Source organism: Panthera uncia (assembly GCF_023721935.1).
Source record: "Panthera uncia isolate 11264 chromosome D3 unlocalized genomic scaffold, Puncia_PCG_1.0 HiC_scaffold_8, whole genome shotgun sequence".
Lineage (NCBI taxonomy): Eukaryota > Metazoa > Chordata > Mammalia > Carnivora > Felidae > Panthera > Panthera uncia.
The window spans coordinates 34450076-34476262 of record NW_026057586.1 but is presented as its reverse complement, the minus strand read 5'-3'; positions in this window follow the sequence as shown (position 1 = coordinate 34476262).

The window sequence follows — 26187 nt, the reverse complement described above, 5'->3', positions numbered from 1 at the left end:
GAAGGAAGGAAGGAAGGAAGGAAGGAAGGAAGGAAGGAAGGAAGGAAAGAAGGGAGGGAAAAAGGGAAGGAGGGAGAAAGGAAGAGAGGAACAACATTGGCCTAACTGATCGCCACATGCCACATTCTAACTATGGTGCTAGTTTTATTCTTGGCAGTTTTACATAGACTCTTACCTCATCCCCAGATCATCCTTAAGCAGAGGACTGCAGAGGGAGTTACATAAACCCAGCCATGGGAGAAGTTCCATGCCGTTCTGTTCATCATTTCTTTCTCTTTGGTCTTTTCCAGCTCCCAGACCAGGAGGCACACAGCCAGACTCATCTGCTCCCCAGGAGTTGGGTCCTTCACCTCCTCCTCCAGCTGAGTACGGGGCCCTTAGAGCAGGATGCAGAGACCGCATTATCTCTTTCTTTTGTAACTTCATGAGTAGTGTGATGAAGGCTTGAGAACATACCAGGTTTTCAGTACACATCTGTGGAGTGACTATTTCCTCTAATACAGATTTTTAAAAAGACAACACCATGTAATATCTAAGTTTTAGCTCCATCACAAAAAGTGGTGCCCCATTGCATAATCTTTGTAATGACTGAAAACTGTTCAGCGGCATTGCCTCCTTTCACAGTAACCCCCGTGTTGTGTCAGATAACATCAAAGTCATTTTATATCAGAGAAACAGAGCTGGGAGACAGGCCCACAATGCTGCAGGTGAGAAGAGCCACCAATCACCCTTTTTACACTCTTGAAAATCCAAGTACATTTCCTGTGACTTCACATAACCATTTTGCTGTATTTATGATTCCAAACTCTTTTTAAACAATCACTTGGATCATCTTCCATGAGACAGGGACCATAGGAAAGTGGAATATGAAGCAGTGAGACTGATTGGAAAGAGCTCTGAGACATAAGTTCTGCTATTAGTTTGGCTATGTGATAGTGAATAAGTGTTACCCCTTACCTGTGCCTCAGTTTCTATCTGCAAAACAAAGAAGACACACTAGGTAAAATCTAATAACTTGCAGCTTTCACACCCTAGGTTTAATCATCCAGCCCACAGCAGGAATTGGGGAGAAACTTCAAACCCTGGACACCTCCAGGGGTTTTATGCATTAGCACCCAAGGTTTCTCTGACTCTCTTAAAGCTACCTTGTTTTACAGAAGATTTTAATCCTAATGTCCAACAGGGTCAAAGAGAGTCAGCTTCTGAAATGAAAAGATTAATGTTGCCATGGATGGGAGAGAAACCAGAGGGAGATTTCTGCCGGAGCATGAGAATTCTATCTTGTAGGATTTTTTTTTCTTCACAGCAAATAAGGTTTATGGATTGCAATGAGGAGTCTGTCGCATTAAAATAAGTCTTTTTACAGTATTTTCCCATTTAAGCCTCACATGGGCAGCATGCCGGATTGGGCCCAGAAAGGCAGACTCACTAGTTTTTCAATTTAGTTTGTTAATAGCCTGCCTTTCATAAAAGCATCAGGCACAATCACACCAATCCCTAAATCAATAGGATGATGCAGCAATGCCTCACAGAAATGATATTTTTGAAATAAATATATACCATTCAGCCAGGCCCGTTTGACATCAAATTTATATACTCAATAAGAAAGCACAATTAATGGTCCCGAACTGTATTTTCCTTCACCTATTTCACATTTCAAGAAGCACAGGATTTCTTAAGGAAAAAAAAAAAAATAAAAGAAGAAAGAAAAAGATCAAAAAAGCATTCCATTCATAAATGGAATGAAGGTATTAAAAAACAATGCTGGCTTGTTGGTGCCTCCCCACAACCCGTTTATCTTGCCACCAACCCCATTTCTGTCTTTATTCTGGCCCTTGCACAGAGACTCTGTTACTTCTTTAGAGAAAATTTCCCTGACACCTGTGTAAAACAGCAGTCCCTTCTCTCTGCGTCCATTTACCCTTCTTTTTCACAGCATTTCATTACATTTTATTTGTTTATTGTCACACTTTCTCCCAACAAATGTAGGCTTCTTGGGGGCAGGATCTTTGTTCTTTTGTCCAGCACTATATCCCAGCGCCTAGAAAGTTTCTGGCTTCTGGTAAATGTCTAATGGAATTTCCTAAAGGATGAATGAATGAGTAAAAATAAATTGATGAATGAATAAATACCTCATTTACCCTCTTAGGTGTATTGATCATGCTGTGTGATCACATTCGTACAGTAAAACAACCATAGAGGACTCGCCTTCCACTTGCTCCCTAAACCAATCAATCAGTAATGACTTACTAGTTTGGATGATATTCTCCTCTGGAGTGTGTGCAGCATTTGTACATGTTGGGGGAGTATTCTGTGAGTAATGCAAAGTAAAATGATAACGCTATGCTAATTGGGGAATGTGACCAATATTATCAGGTTTACCTCTAACCCTCCTCTGTGTTCCCACACAACAGGGAAAATTTTATATCTGCCTTTATAGGTTTTCTACCCCTCTAACTAACATTTATATCTATTTATGCCACTTTATCTTATAGCAAAATTAGAGCTGAAGGGGTTTTATGAAATATTGCTATGGATTGTTATTGGGAACCTCTTTTATGGTCTTTGAAAATTGTAATTAAAGACAGAAATCACATTATAATTACTCTTGGTTGCTGAGTTGTATTTCATTGAATCCAACACATGCTAAGACTGAACTTCATGGGATCATAGATTATACTTGGGTTTTGTTTGGTAACCTCTGTAAGAAACTCATTACGGTGCCATCTCCACCTATCCCTCAAATAGAATCATCTTCCCATGCTAGCACCAAGAATACATTTTTTAACCATGGGTGAGTAGATCTATGATACTTGAATTCTGAAGAAGTTTGAGTTTATCCAACAAAAACCATCACTGTTGGACTGCAGCAACTGGAGAAATTACAAAGAATTTCAGACTACAGTGATGACAGAATTCCAAATTTGGGGGGAAAACACATACGGTGCAGGAATAAATGTTTCAGGCAAGAACTAGCCTTAAGAGATTTCAGTAAATTGAAGAAGTCAAAATATTCCCTTAGCAATATTTGAACTGGTTATTAGACATTTTGTTCTAACTTTTACAGACATCCATTTTCTGAAGAAATCAGTCATTTTGAGGCAGAGAGAAGAAATAAGTGTCAAGACTGATCAGATCCATGGAGAATTTCACTGGCAAAAGCACAGACCCTGGGGACTGAGCTCTGTCCCGGGACTTAAGCCAGCTTTTGAACTTCAGGTTCAGGCTACCTGATTAAAAAAAAAAAAAAAAAAGAAAGAAAAAAGATTGAGGTATCTAAAGGAGCCTACCTTTCTTTCCCATGTGCCTTTTCCATGCCCCACTAAGAACTTACTGTGCCCGTAACTAAAGGGAAAGACTGTTAATCATGTTTAGAGCATGCCACTGAAACAGTAGCAGAATAAACAGCTATGGAGGAAGAAAATTGATGACATCCAAGGGAGAACTTAAAGGGCTAATATCTACCTACTTTGTTACAGGATATTCTGCCAAATTGTGGAGGTGGGGTGGGGGGAGTGTGTATGATGGTCTCTTCCTTTCAGGAGAGATAAACTATATGCAAACAAGTGCACCAGAAATTGGTGTGGAATATTCACAACCAGAATGAAGGGAAACCAGGGATGTTTGGTCAAGCAGGCTACAGAAAAGGATGCATTTGAGCTGGACTGAATGTGTCATTGCCACAGGTCTTTATGAGAATAACCACATAAGTGGAAGACAGCTTGCTGACTGCCCTAAGGACAAGAACTAGGTTCACTGTGCGACATCAGTCTAGATGTGACCACTCTTATTGTGCGTATATTCTGTGCTAGACACTGCACTAAGCAATGTAGAGTAATTATATCATTTAATCATCACAAATTCTCTGTAGGGGTGGTGAATATCATTATTACTGCTTTTTTTTTTTTTACAGATGAGGAAACTGAGGCATAGGAAGGATAATAACTTGTTCAGGGTACCATAGATGACAGAGTCAGGGCTCATGCCATAGTGTATCTGATGCCAAAACCACTGGACTTCAGTCTTTATTGATTAAAAAAAGCTAAGTCGAAGTATTTATCATCAGTTGGGTCACTGTTCTGAGCACTGGGCAAGTACAACTCATGTAACACAACTCTGTCAGGAAAGAGCAATTATTTCCTATTTTGCATAAGAAGAAACAGAAACAAAAAGAGATAAAAGCCTGCACAAGGTCATATAGCTAGGAAGTTACAGAGCTGAGATTACAACCCTGGTAGCTGGTGTGAAGAGCCAAGCTCATAAGCTTTACATTCTAATGCATCTCTAGTTTTACATTATGCAAAGTGCTCTCCACACATCTACTGCCCATTCTATCCCACAGTCTAGTTTTAAGATGTGGAGATGACACTGATGTTTAAACCCAGATTAATTTTTCACCACTCACTTGACTAGTTATATTCATTTAGGGCCAGAATTGGCTTTTTTGACTATGAGAGAACATATAGAGAACGATCAGAGAGTCATAAAAGGTTCCATTGGCTCAAGAACTTCTCTATGGACTCCAGTCAAGGTTCTGAATATCCAATCTTTGGATTCAAACCTTTCTAACAAGTCAGAATTAAAGAAGAAATGTGTTGGCGGTGAACAGAGAGAACTTTATCCGAGACAAATCACCTGGTTGTGGTTAGCTTGAAGGACTTTCTTTGAAAGAATTGACAAGGGCATTGATCAGTTAGGATGGAGAAAGGAGAATAAAAAACCACAAAAGGGAAAATATGAGGTGGGTAGCTAGGTACTTATCAGGCAATAACCTGGGCCCTGGACTCTGAGAAGAGAAAATGAATCTACTAAAAGAGAAGAGAGAATCTCTGATGGGGAAATACATGGAGAACAAAAATGCTCCCTGGCCTCTGTATCATTTCCTCTTAGTCTGAGCTTGGTGTCAGGAACCATGGCCTAGACCCAGAGAGTAAAAGGGGACTATCAGCCCTGATGCAGCCATATCTGTAGCAGGTAAAGACATAGAGAGAGGTTGGCATTACGTAAAGCATTATTTCTTTTCAAAGGTTTATTTCAAGCATTTCAATACAGACCTAGGTATTAAACGGTCCCTGGCATCTGCCAATTAAATAGATGAGAACAATTTCTAGTTCATGGTCCCATATGCCTGACTCTTCTCAAGACCTGAAACTTTGATTGTGTCTCCAATTTTATTTGCTGCTACTTCAAGTGTGGCTGCTTTCTGGACTGTAGACATGAGTGTGCGATGGTGGAGTGGGGGTAGGGAGGAATGTAATTTAATTTAAATTGAATTTTTGAGCAACACAGACACTTGGATATCATTCTTTATGTACTAGAATATGCCACTCAGCATATTCATCTGGGCATACTTAAACCTAAAATCCCCCACCTCCTGAGGCTGCACTTGCAGTAAATAGCATTAAAATTTGGCTGGAGAATGCAAATCTGAGATTTCTGAGTCCTGGGTGTTTATTAGAAGACAACAGAGGCCATAGATCAGCCCAGCATGAATGGCATATCCTTTGCCCAGTGATGCCTGTGAGTCAGGGAAAATAGTCAAGAGGTCAGCTCATCTACTGACCACACAAGTCAACCTGCCAACACACTGCAGTAGACCCAAGAAATGGGGAAGAATCTATAACAACAACAACAAAAAAGATGTAAAGTGATGCTGGCTTTAATACTGAAAACGAATTCAAAAGCATGAATTAAAGTTGGCCATCATTTAATCATATAAGACATTTGTTTTGAGTCTATTTAGTGGACAAGATGCTGTATATCCAGAATAATGGTTAATTTTCAGCTGGATTTCTTGCCTCTACGGATACAATATCTACCACTAGCACAGGTCCTGACTCAAAATCAGCATCTGGAATGTCTTGAAACTAGGTTTCCTACCTCTTCACCCAATAGAGTCACATTATGGAAGGAAAAGAAGAATCTTTTCAGTGACTATGGTTCCCTAATCATTTTTTTCAAGTCATGTATTCCAAACAGCAGTCACCTTGAAGCTGGAGTTTAGTGAAATCACCTTAAAGATTAGAATTGTCATTTATAAACACTTAGTACACAGGCAATGGGTGCCCAACGCTTCCAGGGGTTGAATATCATACTTCTGTTGCCCTGTACTGCTTTTCTGGGGGCTACCAATATGTGATTTGTGTGAGTTCATACCAGTATGGAAAATTTAATCCATAAACTGTCCAGCATCGTTTCTCAAGTTACCTGCTGCTTCTCTCCCTAAGACTAAGACTATGTTAAAGTCTCGCAGCTTTGTCACCATATGAATACTCTCACTGGTCCTCATCATTCAATGACACCTTCAAATATCTGTAGAGTACTTCACTGTCCTCAAATGACTTCCCCACCCAGTATCTGACCTCATCCACACAATAATCTCCCCTCCCTCCAAATCATTACCTCTTTCTCCCTTTAGAGTTGAAGAAACAGAGCTTAAACCTAGCTTAAACCTAGGTTTCATGGCAGTGGGCTCTGTGCTCTGTCCTCCTTTACCCCTGCCTATGACCTATCAGTTTAGGTCTAAACATCTGGAACTTCCTTCATCTACATCACTCTTTACTGTGCCATCATTTCCATGATTCATCATGCAGGCCACTGTAGTTCTATAAGCCTTCCCTCTGAGGACTTATTTAAAGATCTCAGTCAACTACATTTTTGTTGTTGCTTTTTATGCCTTGGTGGAGAAGTCTTTCAACTAACTTTCATAACCAATAAACAATAAGCTCATTCACACCATAGCATAATTGATAATATCTAACATTTAGAATATTTGGATTTTGAGATACAATTAATTGGGGAGTCCAAGAACTTAATTTACAATAGTGAAATTTTAGACATTATGATAACTGTATTTGGGCAATTGGAGTCTATCAAACCAACCAAGTTCTTTTCAAGAACTTATATCTACCAAACCTCTTCTTTACCAAAACCTCTGCTTTTGACTTGAGGTCACTGCAGCTAAAATTGGGGATCAAAAACCAACCCCATGATTTGGTAGAATATGGAAGAAAAAAATGATTTGTAAAAGCATCTTTGAGGTAAAAAGTTTTTCTTGTATTAACTTTTACAAACCCTAAAATTCCACAGTTAGTCATTCATTCCTTTAGGGTACACATTTCTTCCCCCGTATATCTCTTTTAAAGTGGAAAGAGGTCTGAGAGCAAGACTTCATGAAGCTATTTTCAATGGCTAATACTTCATGATAAATGAGATAATCAGATACTTTCCACCATCACAAGAAAAGCCGTAGCACATGCCTGACAAATGATAAGTACTCAGTGACTGTACCTACTGTCATTTTATTATCATGAGAATGGAGATCAAGTATCACATCTGCATTTTGGGCCACTATTAAGGTAGAAGCATTGGCATATGTTTCCTCAATTTTTCCTTTATTTTTGTGCAGTCTGGGACAAAACACTTAAAAACACTGAGCCTCAATTGCCCATTTAAAAATGGTATTAATAATTTCTACCTCAATGATATTAAAGATTAAGTATAATAAAAGTCAGTGCATATAATGAAATATATATTTATCTAAAATATAAGGTACTCACTAACAATAAAGCCATCCTCTATGGGCCCAGCTGTACACCCAAGTGCCAGGAAAACCACACATCCAGCTACCCTGGCCAGTGCTGCTCCCTGAGTTTCCTGCTCTGGCTGAGCCCAAAGGCTCACCATGCCCACAAACCTGGCTTGGATGGAGACAGGGGACCAAATTATACCACAAGTTCTGTCAGGGACAGCTCAGCTCACTTGTAGGGTCCTAGCTCTTTGATGTTTGAGATTCAATAAACACAGCTCTTTGGAAACATTTTTGGGAAGACCTCTGAGTGTTCTCTGTACATTGAAGCGACTGAGATTTTGGAGTTCTACAGAATTTACGTATTCTGCCTCACATTCATAGAATTGCTCAGAGTGGTTCTGTCTCCAGACTGGTGGATCAAAGACAATATGCACCATATTTTGTATTTGTCTACATCTTGGGCAAGTAGTTACCACTTCCAAACCAAGCCATGTGAGTCTTTTAGATAGATAGATCTATGCCTGCATCCTGGGTAACTTCACCTGGAGTCCCTGGATGAGCTCTCCGCAAACATGCAAGTTCTACCAGGGAGAGCAGCCCTTCAGAATCTCTACCTTCTTCATGACTTTCTTCTTAGTACAAAAGTCATTCATTTAATGATTACCTGCTTGGACTCAATACCGTTTCTTTTTTGTTGTTGTTATTGATATTTTATATTCTTCAATAAAAACATATATATTTAAAGTATAAAACATGACGATTTGACATAAACATATATAGTGAAATGATAACTACAGCCAAGCTACTTAACATATCCATCTCTTCTCATAATTACCATTTTTTATGTATGTGGCAAGAATACCAGAAATCTACTCTTAGCAAACTCCAGAATTCAATACATTGTTATTAACTGTAGTCAGCATGCTGTATATTAGCTCTCTAGACTTCTTTGTCCAATAAAACTGCAGCTTGGTACCCCTTTCGCAACTTCCCCCCATTTCTCCCACCTCTCTGCTCTTTTCTCCTCTTTGCTTCTGTGTATTCTTCTCTTTGGCACTGTATCCCTCAAGTGGGAGTGTTTGGATGATTCTAAGGCAAACATATAAGTCTGTCTCAAAATGTCAACCTACCATATTGTTAAATATATTTTATGCTCCCATGGCCTTGCATGAAGATTCTGACTGCCTTTAAAATATAGACACTCCTGGGGTGCATGGGTGGCTCAATGGGTTGAGCATCCAACTTCAGCTCAGGTCGTGATCTCATGGCTTGTGAGTTCAAGCCCCGCATTGGGCTCAGTGCTGACAGCTCAGAGCCTGGAGCCTGCTTCAGATTCTGTGTCTCCCTCTCTCTCTCTGCCCCTCCTCTGCTTGCTCTGTCTGTCTGTCTCTCTCAAAAATAAATAAAAACCTCAAAAAATGTTAAAATATGCACACTCCTTGAAAAGGTAAGTTTTACAAATAATCAAACATGTGCACCACTATAGAAGTAAAATTGTTATATTTAAAAAGATATATATGGTAGGAGTATTGAGGTAGGGTAAAAGAATGAAAATCTCAACCTCCAGGTTTCAACTGAGGTTAAAAAAAGAAAGAAAAAAATTGTGCCTCGGAGCAGGAAATGAAGCCTTAGCTCCCGAAGATGAAAAAGCCACCCTGACGATACTGTGAAGAGCTGGCCCTGTGTAGCACTTTCCTTCGTGAACTACAACTGCCTGTCACAAAAGTTTTTGATAGGCACTCACCTCTATTTGGATCTGGGCTGTAAATAGTTGCCCAGACCCTAAAACTGATGCCCTAACTTTACAATGCACATATTGCATAAATATATGTTGATAAATAAACTTGCAAGCTGGTATATGCATTGCATGTAAACACTCTTTTTTTAAGCAAAGATTTGAATTTTATAGACTGTAAAATATGGATATTGCTCTATTTATCTTGATGTACCTCTATGAAAAGGTGACTGCTGTGATTGGAAAGTCATGCCATATAACTAAAATAAGGTACTTTATTTAGAATTTTAAGATATCCTCTGCCCAATATGTATAACCATAACTATCTTGAAAAATTAGTTGTTTATTGCATAAATATTTTCAAGTGCTCTGGCTATAACACTGAAGCAGTTTATAAGCACTGTGAGATGGGAGATGCTGGTCCTATAAACACAGGGTTCAAGGATTCAAGGATTCTAGCTGGCCAATGTAGGTGAAGAAAGCTAGTAATGAGCCTAGGTGGGATGGAGGAATAATGCCATCAAATATCAACAACAATTGGATAAAATGTTAGAAAATTATTTTTATTTTTTAAGTACTTATGCTAGGAAAACTTACTCTTCAAATTACCAGATTGTAAGTGTTTAAGGTTTCCTGGACTTTGTTGCATATAGTTCTTTTATTTTTCATTTACTGTTTTTGAAACTGTACTTTAAAAAAGATAAAAGCCATTCTTAGCTAATGGGCCACAGTTTGCTTATGCTACTCTAGAGCAAAGGTTTTAAGACACTTTTAAACTGCAGAAAACTTTTTTTTTTAAAGGATCTAATGATAACTACAGTAATCAAAATCAATCCAAGTGGAGTGACTAGGAAGCCTGTTGGTAGTCCTAGGACTCTGCCTACTCGGCTTTCTCTTATTGGTCCTAGATAGCTCAGAGGTAACTACACAGAGCAGGAGCACTCTTGGGGACAACAGCTTAGATATCAGATATCTGTACCACAGATAATCCCAAGAACTTTCAGCAAAGTAACAAAAGTGCGCAATTATATCAACAAGGAAGGAAGCACTAAACATGTTGACAGGTACAGTCTGTACATTTTGTCTATGGAATTACCATGTTCAATCCCCAAGTAAAACCTCTTTCTTTATCTCTTACAACACCCCATGACACACCATGTCTTGCATAGAAATGCCTTTACAATGTACTCATTTCCTTTCTGTCCCAGTTCTACCAGAAAGAGTATACTTTTATCTCCTTACATCCAGAATATCTGTCTGAGTCTCTTAACTAGTTCCCCTGCAGGCTCTTTTTAGACTCTCCACTCTCTGCCCTACTCAGCCTACCTCAGAAAGGCTAAGTTTTGTAATTACATTGCTTTGATTTGGTCTCCTTATTCTTTCAATGCCCTAAATTCAATTCAATTCATTTGGTCATTGATCAGATATTAATGATGCTTCCCATTTAATGTGCTAGAAACTGCAGGATCTCCAGATAGATATTAGAATCTCTAATGCCTTCTATTAGAAGACAGCAACAAAATACCTGTGATAGAAGGTGGGATGCAATGAGATCCACTTGAGAAGTACAAGCAAAGTTCAATAAAATTGCTACAGAAAAATTTTTGGCCATTGAGATTAGGAAAGACTTGATAAAGCACTGAAGATTTACTAGGAAGTCACTACACGAAGATGGAAGTGATAGGATGTTGTGGTGAAGAGGAAGCCATGAGCAAAGGCATGGAAGTAGGAAAGCATAGAGATTTCTCTAGAAATTATGGCCAAATAATTATAGTAGTTGAATGATGGAACAAACTTGGGAAGGAATTAAGCCAAATTTGTAGAAAGCCCAGGATGCCAGGTCATGTTGTCTGAGCTGTATTCAGTAGAATTTGGAGAACGGCCCATGTTGTTTGAAGTCCGTGTACCTTATGATTAGGTGCATGCTATGGTTGGTTTGCACAGACATGACGTAGTGAAAGGGCTCCAAACAGAGTTAGGGAACCCATGGATTTGAATTTCTGTGATAGCTGCCTCTGCTTCATCTTTCTAGATTATTGATAAATCAAAGGCAAGTAAATGAAATAATCATTGACACGTATTTTGAAATGCATATATGAACTGTGAAGTGACAATGATAGATGAAAATTGAGGAAAAGGTTTTAGAAAATGGCAAGAAGGATGGGCTGTGAAGTTTCCAAGAACAGATGAGATACAGTGGGGTTGTATTTGGTGAAACTGGAAACTAGGAAAACATTTGTCTCTAACCTTTTCAGCCTAATATTGTAGATCAAAGTTTCCTGCCAACCTCCCATTAGATCATGAAATCCTTAGGGAAGAAAGCATATTTGCTTTGATTCTTGTTTATATTCCCAGCACACAGCAGAGAGCCAGTCTCATAACAACCACTCAGTAAATGTTGCTTGAATGAATGATCTCTCCAAACTCCATCAAAACCTCTGCTCTAGAGGAAAATCTGTAACCAAATGCATGTTAACAAATGGATGATTATCCATATGTTAAAAGGAAATTTCTCTTGTAAGAAACGAATATGGAATAGCCCATTGCCAAATAAGTCCAATTTTAATGGCTGCACATCTACAAGAGGAGGAATATTTAGAAGAGCAACAGTGGTCCACACACCTGGGCTCCCAATTGACTACTTCCCATCTGGGGCCCCTTGATTCCCATCTAAAAACCTAGATATTTCAAGTACAACTGTCTTTAACTACACTTACTCTGTCTTACCCTGTCATACGGCAAGAAAAGAACCCCTGAGTCAGACCCTGTAGATAACACCAATTTTTTCTAGATTGTGAAGAAAGCCCTATGTTACCTCCTATGGATGTCACCAGGCTCTAAGTAAAGTCTCCTGATTATTTTGTCTCCTATCTGCAAAAAAACAAAACAAAACAAACAAACAAAAAAACAAAAGTCAAAAAACAAACAAAAAGCAAACAAAAAATAAACAAAAAACCCCATCAAAACCCAAAAACCAAAAACTGAAAAAAGAAAAAAAACTCTACCCTTTCATACGGAAATCCTTCCACACTTAAAACACTCACCCTCCTATATTTGTGATAAATTCCTTTTCTTCAGCACTTAGGAGACTTGAATGTCTTGTGTTCATGTTTTCCAACCTGGCTTCTCTGATTAATGCCTACTGCATGCAGCTTAGACAAAATAATGCTGTTGGTCAAAGTGGCTACATATCTAGTCAGAGTAGGAAAAGGCTATAATGATGCAATTTCAGGTATCTAAAATATCTGTGCCTAAATATATCTCCTGCCTTGATGTTAAATGTGGCATCATTACTTCCACTTGAGCATAGTACCCAGTCTGCACCCTATATTCTGAAACATTCTGAGCACTTTTGAAGAGAAAACAAAAATATAAAAATTGCAATAAATACAAATACTGATTGCTGATTTAATCCAACTGTATCAACTGTGTATAGAGACAAAATTTTACCACAACACTGTGAACTAATAGAAAGACCTGCTTATGTTTCATTTTTCACTTGCTACAAAAATATTAAGGAGGTATACTAACCCAGGTTTTCAGTTTCTAGAGAACAGAAATACAACTCAAACTAGCATAAGCCAGAATTTTGCGAAGAACGTGTTGCCTCACGTAATTGGCAAGTACAATAGGGTGTTGTTTCAGGACAAGCTGGCCAAGCAGCTTTAATAGTATCATCAGGGATCCATGTCTTTTTCTCCAGTATTTTTCATAGTGTCTTTCCATGTCACAGACATGATGGTTTTCAGAACATCAAGATCCTAGCTGAGACAGAGAACCTTCCTGGACATATGTATGTTTGCTATTGTTGCTATAACAAATTACGACGAACCTGATGACTTAAAACAACACAAATTTATTACCTTGTGTAGTTCTGGAGGTCAGACATGTGAAATAGATCTTGTGGGGCTAAAATCAAGGTGTTGACAGAGCTGTATTCCTTTCTGAAGATTCTTGGGATTTTCTTGCTTTTCCTGCTTCTAGAGGCTGCCTGCATTTATTGGCTTGCAATTGTATCACTCTGTGCTGTTCCTGTCACATCTCCTCTAAGTCTTCTGCCATTCTCTTTCACTTATATGAATGCCTGTAATTACATTAGACCCACCCCTCCCCATAATCTTCCCATTTCAAGACTTTCAACTTAATTCCACCTGCAAAGTTCCTTTTGTCATGTAAAGTAACATATTAACAGGTTGTGGAGATTGGAGTATGGATCTATTTGGGGGCTATTATTCTGCCCACCACAACAGGTTTAGAAAAAAAAAAAGTCTTAGGAAGAACTTTGCATGGTCTGTCTTATTTGATGTGCTTACCTCCAACCAACTTTTGTGCCTACGAAGACTATATGCTCTGATTGGGTCACATGAGGCCACATCGGATGGTAAGGGGGCAGGGTTGATGGCTTTTGATGATCTTCAATCATACCACATGGAATGGTTTCTCTGCAGGAAAAAAAAAATAAAGGAATGTCTTATTAGAGTAAGGCAGAGGGATGATGGAAAAGGAAAACAGCCACCAACATCCATGGCACACGATAGGGTAGATAAGTGGGAATGTTTGTGTAGTTCCCCAACCTTGTAAGAAGGGAAGTGTGAGTTAAGAACTGGCCATTTAAAAATCCCCTTTTAAAATATAAATATTGGGGCATCTGGATGGCTCAGTTGGTTAAGTGTTTGACTTTGGCTCAGGTCATGATTTCGCAGTCTGTGAGTTTGAGCCGTGCATCGGGCTCTGTGCTGACACCATGGAGCCTGGAGCCTGCTTCAGATTCTTGTCTCTCTTGCTCTCTGCCCCTCCCCCACTCACACTCTGTCTCTGTCTCTCTCTCTCAAAAATACATAAACAATAAACAAATTTTTTAATAAATAAAATATAAATATTGAAGTTTGTACAGGAATAAATATTCACGTTAAATCACATATGAGCAGTGAAGTGTGTATTATTCACATTTTGTTCTTTATGCTGGAATTGGCAAAGGTTACTTTGGGGGAGAAAGTTAGAGGGGCTCAAAATGAGCCAGTTCCAAAGAAGACCCAAGAAGAAGGTAAAAACATGAAGAGTGTAACTAGCCCCTCACAACCTCATCATGGGCTAGCTCTGACTCTTCTCACGTCAGCATGTATAGAGACCCTTGGTAAATAGATCTATTTCATAAATGGGGCCTTTCCTTCCCCATCCATCTACTCCTTCCCAGAGTGGGAAGTAGCTCTTGCCTTTTCTTCAGAACCCCCATCCCCTATGCGTGCAAGGTGGCAAGATGTGCTCTGTCCCAGAGGGGAGGCAATTGTTCATGGGCAGAGCTGTCCCTCCAAGGGCAGCAGCTCCTCTGCATTTGAGCATTAATTCATAATCAAACATTGATGAATCATGCTATTTTACTGAAAAGCACAGTCCTTAAGTCAACCACCTAATCTAAGGGAAGAAATTAAACTCTAAACCAACATAAACACATTACAAGTCATTAGTGTAATTAAAAAGGAATGTATAATTAAAACATTTGTGTATTTTAGCTCAAATTCATCTGCGGTCGGAAATTTTAATGAACTGTTCATCAAAGAAGTCTCTGGAGTCTGGGGATAAGTTTAGCATAACAAGAAACTGAATGTTTTCTTCCCTCTGCTTCAGGAGCCCCATTCCCTCTGGTTTCTAAAAAGCAACCTGTCATTGGTTCCACCAAACTAATAATGATTCTAAGTGGTTATGATTGCTTCTGTGTTTTAAACTGATGTTATCTTTTTATCCCTTAAGAATCATGTTTTTCATAATTACTTCTCTTTTGTCCTTTCCTTAAGACAAATGATTTTGTAATTAGCGATGAAGGAAGGAGTCGTCACTCCAAGACATCTGTCAAGTTGTCAGGAAGTATGTCTCCCTGTAGCTATATTTAAACTTTCTGTTTAATAGCCTCTTGCTTTATTTCACAAGAACATCTCTGCGGAATCATGCCTAGGATCCCCTAATGATCAGGTTCTATAAAACATAGAGCAATTAGACTGTAAGAAATATCGCTCCCCAGAATGTCCTTCTTATCCATAATGTGTACCTCTCCTTCCCAATGCTCCCTTTCTCAGGCCTCCCCACCCACATGAATGTTTCCCTCCCCACACTCTGGTGGGCCCTAGTTTTAGGCTCTAGCAGATGATATGGTGGAGTGTGTCAACAATTAAGCTAACATTTTCCCCAACTTCAGCATTCAGTTGTAACCATCCCTGTCTGTCTCCAAATGAATGGCAAGCTATTGTAAGAAACAAAATACTTCCCCCCTGGAGGGAGCAAAGCCTTAACAGTGCCATGTATTTCCCATGCACCCTACAGAGAAATGACATGCTTGCTCACATGTTTGCTGTTCTATGTCATCTGCAGCAAGAAAGAGCCTCCCAGTGACTCCTACAGCTTCCTTCCTTAGGAACAGAATCCAGACTGACAGAAACATCCTGCAGAGTGCTGAGAAAGTCCCTCTTACCACAGGATTCAAGATTGCTGCTGATCTACAATACCCCCGCCATTTTGTCAATAGCTAACACCCTAAATCTCACAGAAATCTCAAGCTGCTCTAATCACTCACTCTCTTTATTCTTCAATAGCCCATTTAACCCGTGACTCTTGTTATTCATAACAGAAAGCTAGGTATAGGAAGTGGAGTGATTTTCTGAGTCACACACAAGTATCAGACAGATCCAGAGACAGCAAAACTTAGTGAAGTTCAGATGGATTGTGACTTTTTCACCTGGCCTTGGCAGAGACAGACAGGACTGACCCATGTTGAATGAATGAACACATTAAGTTCCTTCCGTTTCTTTTTCTTTTTCTTTTTTTTCTTTTTTGTTACAGAAGCTTTCATTATTTTATTTATTAAGGCTAAACAAAAAAAATCATTTGAACATAGAATTTGGTATAGATATGGAAACACTGGAATGAATACTTATCATAGGCCATTTATCCTTTTATGTATATATACTTATATATAGCATTCATATATGTTTTATATTTGTGTATATACACAAATACAAACATGTTTGTGTGTGTGTGTGTGTGTGTGTGTGTATACACATATATATACATTTGCAAGTGTCTCTAAAACTATTAAACCATGTGCTATTGTTCATTGACAATGGATTGTAAATTCATTCATCACATTTATTTATTTTTTAGTTTTTTAGTTTTTTGATGATTATATTTTATTTATTTTTATTATTATTATTTTTAAAATTTACATTCAAGTTAGCATACAGTGCAACAATGATTTCAGGAATAGATTCCTTAATGTCCCTTACCCACTTAGACCATCCCCCCTCCCAAAACCCCTCCAGTAACCCTCTGTTTGTTCTCCATATTTTATTAACCCTAACCCTAACCCACTTTTCCACTTTCTCTCCAGCTCCTTTTGGGGGTGTGCTTTTCCCATACTCTCCCCCATCTCTATCCTCTCTCCACAAGCAAAAACAGCTCCTTGTCCCTGATTTCTCTCTTCCCCAGTTCACCTCTCTGCACCATGTGCCTGCTGAATTCTGTAGTTCAGGTTGTGCAGATTGTTGTGTTAGTCCTCAAATCAGTTTTCTAGTTGTGCAGGATGGTTTAGTGTTGATCTGGCTGTATTTCATGGATGGGAGACACAAAAAAACTTCCATGCTGTTCCACCATCTTGGCTTCTCCAAAGTTCCTTCGATTTCTTAGGAGAAACTTGAAGTTGGTAAATTTCCCCTCCTTTCAAGTACTCTACCAAGTTTTCCCTCTTTCAAAACACCCATACCTTTGGCCTGGATTCCAGGCACCTGCTAAGCCTTGAGTTTACCTGGAAATTATCAGGATTAAGTGGGAAAGCTATTGCTTAAGCTATTTTCCCTCACAAGGGTATTTTCATTTAATAGTAGACTCTTAAAGATCAAAAAGGCTCTATGAGAACAACAACAACAACAAAAGCCGCTATAAATTAAAAACATCGGAGGGATTAGGGCATTAAAATTTTGCTTTTCATGGGAGCTGGAAGACTGATCCTAGATCCTCTCTCATTGCATCATGTGGTGCTGCTTATTCTTCCAGACTGAGTGTAGTCATGAGCTTAATGCAAGTTGTGGGCAGAGGTATGACAAACTCAGTAGCTTTAATGTTAAGGAAAATAATTAAATCAGAGTGTTTACTCTTCTGGTTAGTTTCCCTAGTTATTCCTTCATGGAGCTCATGGATCATGATTATATTGAAAATGAAATAAAATCACAAGATGCCTCTAAGCTTGCAGTTCTCTTTTTCTATTCCAAATGCCACTTTTTTCCTTATGGTTATTTCAGTCTTCCTTACGTTCTTTTCACTCTTACTTTATCTTTTAAAAACGTTTCTTCACATCAATGTCAAATCTAAAATACTAGTTGCAACACTACCTTGTCTTTCTGCTGTCAAGAGGATGAAAAGCCTCCCCAACACCTGTGGGTTAATGCATGGCTTCATATCAACTGTCCTCACCTCATCCATCCTTGTTGCTTATCATTTCTCAGCAGTGGATTTCCTGAGCTCATTAAATTGAGTCCTTCCCTTTGCTCTACCCACTTCATCTGAATTCCTATTGGCTCAAGCTTATTGGCAATATTGTAGAAAATAGAAATATTAAGAAGGTCTGAAAATACCATGTAGCAACAATGTCAGCCCTAGTCTCTCCACCTCTAGATTTTCACAAAAGAGAAATAAATGTCACCTATATAACCTGTTAGTTACTCATATTAAAGGATAGGTGATCCCTCTCCTTTGTTTGTTCTTTGGTTTGTTTATGCTTTTGTTTGAACTGATGTAGTGAATGCTCTGAAATTCTGAAACTCTTTAATTTAAATGACAAAGCCCCTCTTCAAGCTCTTATTTGAAAAACACTACCTACCCATCATCTCTAATATTCATCCCTGGGCTCTATTTCCTTTCCTTTGGCAGTGCTTTGCTTGACAAATGCCTAAAGGGGGAAAATATATAAACATATAATCATATCTCCTTCCCATTATATCACTTACCTTTAGTCAGTAATTGATATGGTCCTGGGTGGTGGTTTCCAACCTTTATATGAACTTGTAAACAAACAGAGGCACAGTTTGAATGCACAGAGGGAATCCAAAAAAACTTTTTCTTAAATGTTTTTCAGACTATAACAGTTCAAAAGTTGTGGGTGGAATAAATTAATAAATAAATGCATCATAAAGAGATAGTGAAAATCCTATGTTTAAAAAAGAGAACAAGGACAGATATGACGCTGTAAGAGAGTGAGCAAGTGTAAAGTCTTTACATAAGGAAGCTCCAAAACTTCACATATGTTTACATCATGTGAGCTGAGGAATATTTTTTAAATGTTATGAGATTTTAAAAAAATATTCTAGTGTCATCTTTGATACTTACCACTCCCATTCCTTGAAGGAATACTTATTAATGAATGGGGGTGGGGGGTGGCTGCTAGTGTTAATATTTGAAAAGCCAACGTCTTTATGGGAAGAATAAAGAAAATGAACGCAGGTAGAATTTGGGGGAGCAAAATTCTCCAAAATAGAGCAAGGAGCTTGGCCTCCAAGAGAGACAAATGATGAGAGTGGAGACATCATGGTTGCAGGAAGAGGAAAGTGGAACCTGCACCCTAGGGAGAAACCTGGAGAGTTAGAAAAATACCAATATAAGAAAATGAAATTTATAAGAAGTAAAGATCTATGCCCTGCTCTCCTGGTAGATTCTCAGACTGTGCCTAAGTAGAGAAGACTAGAGAGGAACAGCCATAGTCTGTTCACTGAGACATAGTAGCCAAGGAAAAGTCTTCATGACCCAAAAGTGTGATGTGAGTATTGCTTATATGTAGTGTGTCTGAAGAGAGAAATCACTGAACATAACAAGAGAGAGACAGGCCAATACAGAACACGGTCATCTCAGTGGCGACCTATCTGAACCAATGATCAATGACTAGATGTAATGTCACCTCTAACACCTTGGCATCACCTAACCCCTCTTGAACTGCAAACATGGAGAAATGGGAAACTTTATCATCTCCATCTTACAAAGAGACAAAGAGGTCTAAATAACTTTCAAAATAAGGCCAGTCTCCTGTGTAGAAAAAGGAAGAGCATTGAGTAAAAGGATATGGAGGTTCATGTGATGCATGCCAAAAAAAGATGTTTTCAAGTATTGCCTTTACCATTGATGTGCAAAAGCCTGTCCTGATTGATCTTTTAGGTTGGATATGATTCATTTATGGCTTTTCTTCAAAGTATGAACCCCTCTGGGAGAAGTGATACATTAAGTGCCCAATATTTTAACATGAAGATGTCTATGAGGTCACCTTTCTGAGAGGCTGGGAGGAGTTTAGAAAAATTAGAATTTGAGGGGGTCAAAAAAACTGAAGTAGGTAAAGAGTCTGGGGCCTTGCTATAAGATGACAATGGAGTCCATCACAAGAGATGCTCCTTGTTTATAAGTTCAGAATCAATGTTAAAACTGCTTTTGCATATATTTTAATATCAATGTACACAGATCATATTTATGCCTTAGTTTTTCACGATTTTTTCTTTAACAAAATGAGAACAATGCACGGCATACTCTCTCTCTCTCTCTCTCTCTCTCTCTCTCACACACACACACACACACACACACACACACACACACACATTCATTGACACACGCACTTATTCCCATTCACACATGTACACATAAACTAAACTTTGTGGTCTTAACTGGGATGACTGAATGTTGAATAAAACCTCAATGAAATAAGAATCCTATAATTTAGATGCTAGGTCCATAGGACTTTCCTGATAATCTTGATATCTTTGATTTCTCTGAAAATGCCATCACAGATCTATTTGTGATACCTGTTTGTTCATAGCCAGATCAATGACTTTTTTTTAATGTCAGCATAAAAGGGAAAAGGGGAAAAGAAATAAAAAAAGAAAAGAAAAGAAAAGAAAAGAAAAGAAAAGAAATGCAAAGGTAATCAATAAGATCAGATTAAATACAAGAAATATATTTCTAACGATTATAGCTGTTCAGAAAAGGAAGATTTACCTCTCAAATGGATGGATGTCCTATCATTTTAAGAACACTGTTCACCAGGAATGCTATGAAAAAGGGGTCCTCTTAAAGTTTCTCAGTTGGGTATAAGGACCATGGATTTTTTAGGCCTAATTCCATGAATTGTACTATTCTATCATCCCATGTAAAGGATATTCCTGATGAAAAATTCTTGTACATATTGCCAGCTCTGTGGTCTCCATAGAATTCATGACTTTTCTGGATATGCATGCTCCCAGGTGTGCACACACATTCAAACGGAGGTTTTCAAAATTATTGATGTCAGCAAGGTGGGTATTTAGGTGAACTGGATCTTTCAGAGAAAATATTTTCAAGATGTCTCTGGTGACTATGTTTTTCATTAAGGTTTCCAGTTACACTTGATATAATTAATGCTAAGATTGTAATCTTATTCAGAAAACTAGAGTATCAGAGGATGCTGATAAATAAATTTCCTGGCTATAAAGATACTACTCTAGAGACTAGGAAGCAAACATGATGGCTACTTTGTCTTTGCAATGACTCTTGAAATATGTTAATAAATATTGGGTTTCACAATCCCCAGGCAAATAAATATTTAATTGTAACAATGGGTATTTATCTAAAACTCCTGGGTGCAATCTCATGTATCATGATTTGGAATGCCATATATATAACTATTTAACCCTTACATATATCCCACAATACATTGTCTTGGGGCCCTGAATGCAACCATTAAAATCCTACCCTGATTTCCAGTTAGACATGGTCAATTAAACAGACACATCTATCTCTTATTGTCTCTTGAAACTCCTCTACATTGGGACATCAGAAGAGGGAAAGAGAGAGAGAGGGAGAGAGAGAGAGAGGGAGAGAGAGAGAGAGAGAGAGAGAGAGAGAGAGAGAAAGAAAGACAGACAAGAATCAACGAAAAATGCCAACAAAGGAGGAATTGGAATGAGATAAGCAGGGGGTTACTGGCTGAACATCTCAGAGGAAGCTGAAATCTGTGTGTGTGCTAGAAAATGACCAAATATTAGCAAACCTATCCATGACAGAAGACTGGAAATGTTTAGAATTTCGATATGCTGGCATCTTGGATGATGAAGTGCCAGTTAAGTTTAAAACTGGAGGATAAGTTGAAAGTCTCTATAGGAGCAATTAAAAGCCTAGATGTTAGTCCTCATCTTGTGTAGCCAAGAGACTCAATATGTCAATGGGGTCAGAAGACTGCAGGTTTGTTTTGTGGAACAATGAGATCATAGAAGCTCTGATTTTAGAAACAATGGCCTTAGCTAAAGGTTGAGGCAAAATGCTGCATCAAACCAGATTATTAATGAAAATCTACAAAACAAACTAATCTGAACCTGGCCTACTCTTCACCATTTTCAAAAATGCTGGAAAATTGAGCTTTTTGTCTCTCAGATCAGTATCTGACACTCTGGCCTAGGTGAAAAAGCTGTCACCCCCTGATAAAACTAGAGTGACATCCACCATTTGACAGTCCCTGCTCTTGAACACATAAATCAAGATCAGTGTTCAGTGCCTCACTTTTAATTATGAGTGTATCAAAAGTAATCACCAGGTGTTTGTGGAAGGCCTTAAAAATAAGAATGAAAGACAGATCAAAGCAAAGGGATAAAATAAGATCAGAAGAAACAGACAATGTAAGGAGTCCAAGAAAACTTCCAATAGTCTAATGTGGATTTTTCCAGAGAGAAGATTGAAGACATTACATCTATGAAATGAAAATGGTTGTTTCACAAAAGGAGCGTCCAGAGAAAAAGAAAGGGCTGTTGGAAATTAAAAATTTGGAGCAGAGATATAAAAGTTCAACCCAAGGAATAGAAATTAAAAAAAAAATAACTTCTAAAAAGCAGAAGAATAAGACAAAGAGAAAAGAAAAGAGAAAAGAAAACTAGAACATCTGTCCAGGGTTACAGCAGAAGTGTAATAGGAGTTATGAAAATATACAAGATACAAAACTAAATCAATGTTATTATCTAAGAAACAATGCAAGGTATCTTCCCATATCCAAAGCACGTGTTTCCAGATTTTAAAAAATGGGACCACCAAATATCACATAAAATGAGTGAGAACAGAACCCTCAACAAAAAATATCATTGTGAAATTCCAGGACTGGGGGGGAGGGGTGCTAAAGAGAAGATCCTCAATTTCTATAGACAAAAAAGGAGAGGGTTTGGAAGCAGACTCAGATTTCATCTCTAAAAAGGAGATATTTGAAGCTTAAAGAGAATGGAGAAAAGCTCTCAAATTTATGAAGAAGATAATCCACTGCTTAGAATTTAATATCCAGCCAAACAATCAAACATGAAGGGAAAATAAAGACATGTTCAGACATGTTGAGTTTCAAACTCAAAAAATTTATATCCCATTCATCCTTTCTCAGAAAACTGCTATAAAATATAGATTTCTGTCTAAGCAAGAAAGATGGAAACACATCACTCAGGACATGGAGCTTCAGCAGAGGAAGAAGCAATGGAATTTTCCAGATGATGATGAAGGGAAAGTGTAACTTTATAGATATGTCTAGAGTATATCCAGCCTAGAATAAAGCAAGGGAAAGAGGCCTGCAGAATAGATGTCTCGGAATAGATGTGGAAAAAAGTTCAACTGGTGTTTATTATATGACACTTGTAACTATATTTAGAGATTATTTACTCTCTTTGGGGTGAATTAGAAAACTAAACAACAACAAAAACACCAGAGACAATTATTAACTTCAGAGAAAAGAAAAAGTTGAACAAAAATGACAGTGTAATCACAGTTCATGATTACATAGTCCATTATAACGTTAACAGACTAGCAGCATATAGTGTGGCTGTAGTACCACATAGGACTGAAAACACTCTATTCAATCAGTTTGCATTTACTGTACTCTGTCCTTACACATTGTAAGAGTGTGTGAGTGTGTGTGTGTGTGTCTGTGTGTGTGTGTTTCTTGTCTTTCCACTTAAACCAGAAGCTCTTTGGGGGGGGAAAAAAAAACAGCACCTTCTGTTTCTCTAAATGCCCACAGCAGTGAGCCAATGTGCCAGCAAAAAAAAGGCAAGGCAGTGAGCAAACTTTTAAATCAATAACATGTAGGTCTGAGGAAAAAACTAGACTAGAGTCAGTATATAACAAGACCAAATAATAATCACCACAAACAAGATACTTGCAGTAATAATGTCAATATAATAATTGGCTCTTTCCTGGGTACTGAAAAGTGTGGGTTGCTGTTCTAAGTGCTTTATATGCCTTAACTCATTAAAACCTCAAGAGAAAATTGCAGGTAGAATACCATTATGATTTCCATTTTACAGGAGAGAATATTGAGTTACAATGAGTTTAAATGTGACAGGACCAAATGGGACAACATATAAGCTCATCCCTGCCACCCTAGACTGTGTGTCTTGAAATTTGCTAGTGATGCTGTCCAGAATATTCTTATCTAGCTCCAAGTGTGATCCCCCTCCAGAATCTATACTCAGAGGACAGGCACCTTGTCTCATACATGCCTTTAACTCAACACATTTCTAAGCAGAGCATCGTGCACAGAGTGAGCTCTCGGCACTTCTGTATGAGCTGAACAAATGAGAAAGCTGTGATGGATGAGGAGGCCTGCTGCGTAATCTTCGACATAACACAGACAGACAGAGTCGTGGGAGACTGGGGCAGACGTGGCTCCATATACCATTTACCATTAAATGATCCTAAATAACCATTCCAAAATGCAAATTCTAGTCACAATGTTTTATGTGATGTAGATGAAGACATATTTAGGACAATTTTAAAACTTTTCCAAAAGTGAAATCGAAACAGTATTTACAGATATCTTTTTGTGTTAATTCATATTGCTAATGGCTTATCTTTTGGGGATTTGAATCAGTGCAGGATGATTTTAATATGTACTTTCATATTAGGCACAACAAATCAAATGGTTTGGGCTCAAAAGACAAAGAAAACATTGAGGACAATATTGCTTTACTCAAACATTTCACATAATTTTTGTTAATTTCTCACTTTGCCACATATGTAAAAAGTTGAGGAAAGATATATCTTTTAAAGAGATAGACTGGATAATGGTTTTCTTAATTCAAGCCAGCAGAGCGATGCTGCACAGCTGAAAACTCTGGTTTGTTATATTCTGATTAAATGGAGTTTCTGTTTTTGTTTTGTTTTGTTTGTTTTTCTGTATCAGGACTTCACAAGTTTATCCAACAATCAATACATGCTTTTATTTTTGTCTTTACCAGGCTGTGGGACTTTCAAATTACTGTCTGGGTTTTAGTCCCTCAGGTGTGAGGCATTTCAGTCTGAAAAGACTTCTGAGCCCTTTGCTGTGTGTGTGTTAATTAGAGTTGGTTTCCTGATCTTTGCTGTCAGTTTCCTCTGCTCCACAATTTGAGAGACAGTGATGCTAAACCAATCCTCAAAGGTCTCTGGAGACCATTTCCAGTTGCATTACTGATTTATTTTTGTCTTGACCAGATGGCTCCAGGTTCCTATGACTGTACGGGAGTCCTTTTGATTACTCTATTTATCTCTCCCGGTGCTCAATTTAAGGGTCAAATCTCATGTAACACATTTGCCAGCAAGATAAACCATTCAAGCCCACTGCTGCTTGGACACCATACTTCTGACATATGCTCTGTGCCTCATTACACACCAAAGTTATTAGATTTAATACATATTTTTATAAACTCTGTAACAAAGGCAGTCAGGTTTGTTTGCCGATCCTTCAGAACATGCAGCCAATGGAAGAGTATAAGCCAGGAGGACTTTGCAGAAAGGAGGGGACTCTGTGGGTCCCCCAAGGCTCTCTCACTGAGGCCTTCCTTGCCTTTATGGAGGTGGCCATGAAAAAGATGAGCAGAACATTTTTAATGAAACCAATAAAAATGCAAAGGAAGATTTAATGTTTAAAGAAACAATAAATCAAAACTGACAACTGAAATGCAATATTTCACCATGAGATTGAGGAAATCAATTCATCCAAAGGGCACACTTGGCTTCTGTTAAAAAAAAAAAAATCCTCACATACTCACACAATAAAAGCTATCATATCAGGCGAAGCTAAATAAGCTCTAGTTAATGGATTTTGAAACCTTGAGAAACATGCATGAAGCCAGACAATACAGTCTCATGGCTTTTGGACACACACACACACACACACACACACCACAGTATCTACAATCCAAGAATCATATATTACTGTGATTGGGACCGTAAGTGGGGGTTAGGATACCAAAAAAATTGTCCATTGTTCAAGATGCTCTATGGGCTCAAGGTTGCCTAATTGTCAGGTTATTTATTTTGATTTCTAAATCATTTCCCTTTAAGATTTCTCATGCAGTGAAAAATACAAGTTGTTCCTAAAAACAGAAATAGTAACTTGGCTTCTATCCTCAGGAAGAAAACAAAGAGAATTAGATGCTTTGGGCCCATCTCATCAAGCTTATGTAGAGAGACCCTCAGGAAATTAAATTTAACAAAAAGTATTTCTGCCTCATAAGGGCTCACGAGTCAATAAGAAATTGTCACCTGTACTAGAAATTATAATGCAATACAGTTTATAGTAACAGCTATAACAGAGGTTAAAATATGTAATAAAATGTGACCAGACATCTTAGATGGTTTAAGAGGAGATGTGACTTGATGTAGACCTTAAAGGATGAGATAGATGGAAGACAGCAAGCTGATATAATTTGAGGAACACAAAAGAAAGTTAAGGATAGAGAATGATTTCAGTAGTGCAATTAAGGGAGTTCCAGCTCAAGAAGGCAACACAGGTAGATCCTGGACTCATCTCCTCCCAAATACACATGGAATCTATAGCTATACATGAAGCAATTTCCTCTGAAAAACAAACACCATATAGACTGGCAAAGCAACCCCTCCACATCAGGCAAATGAG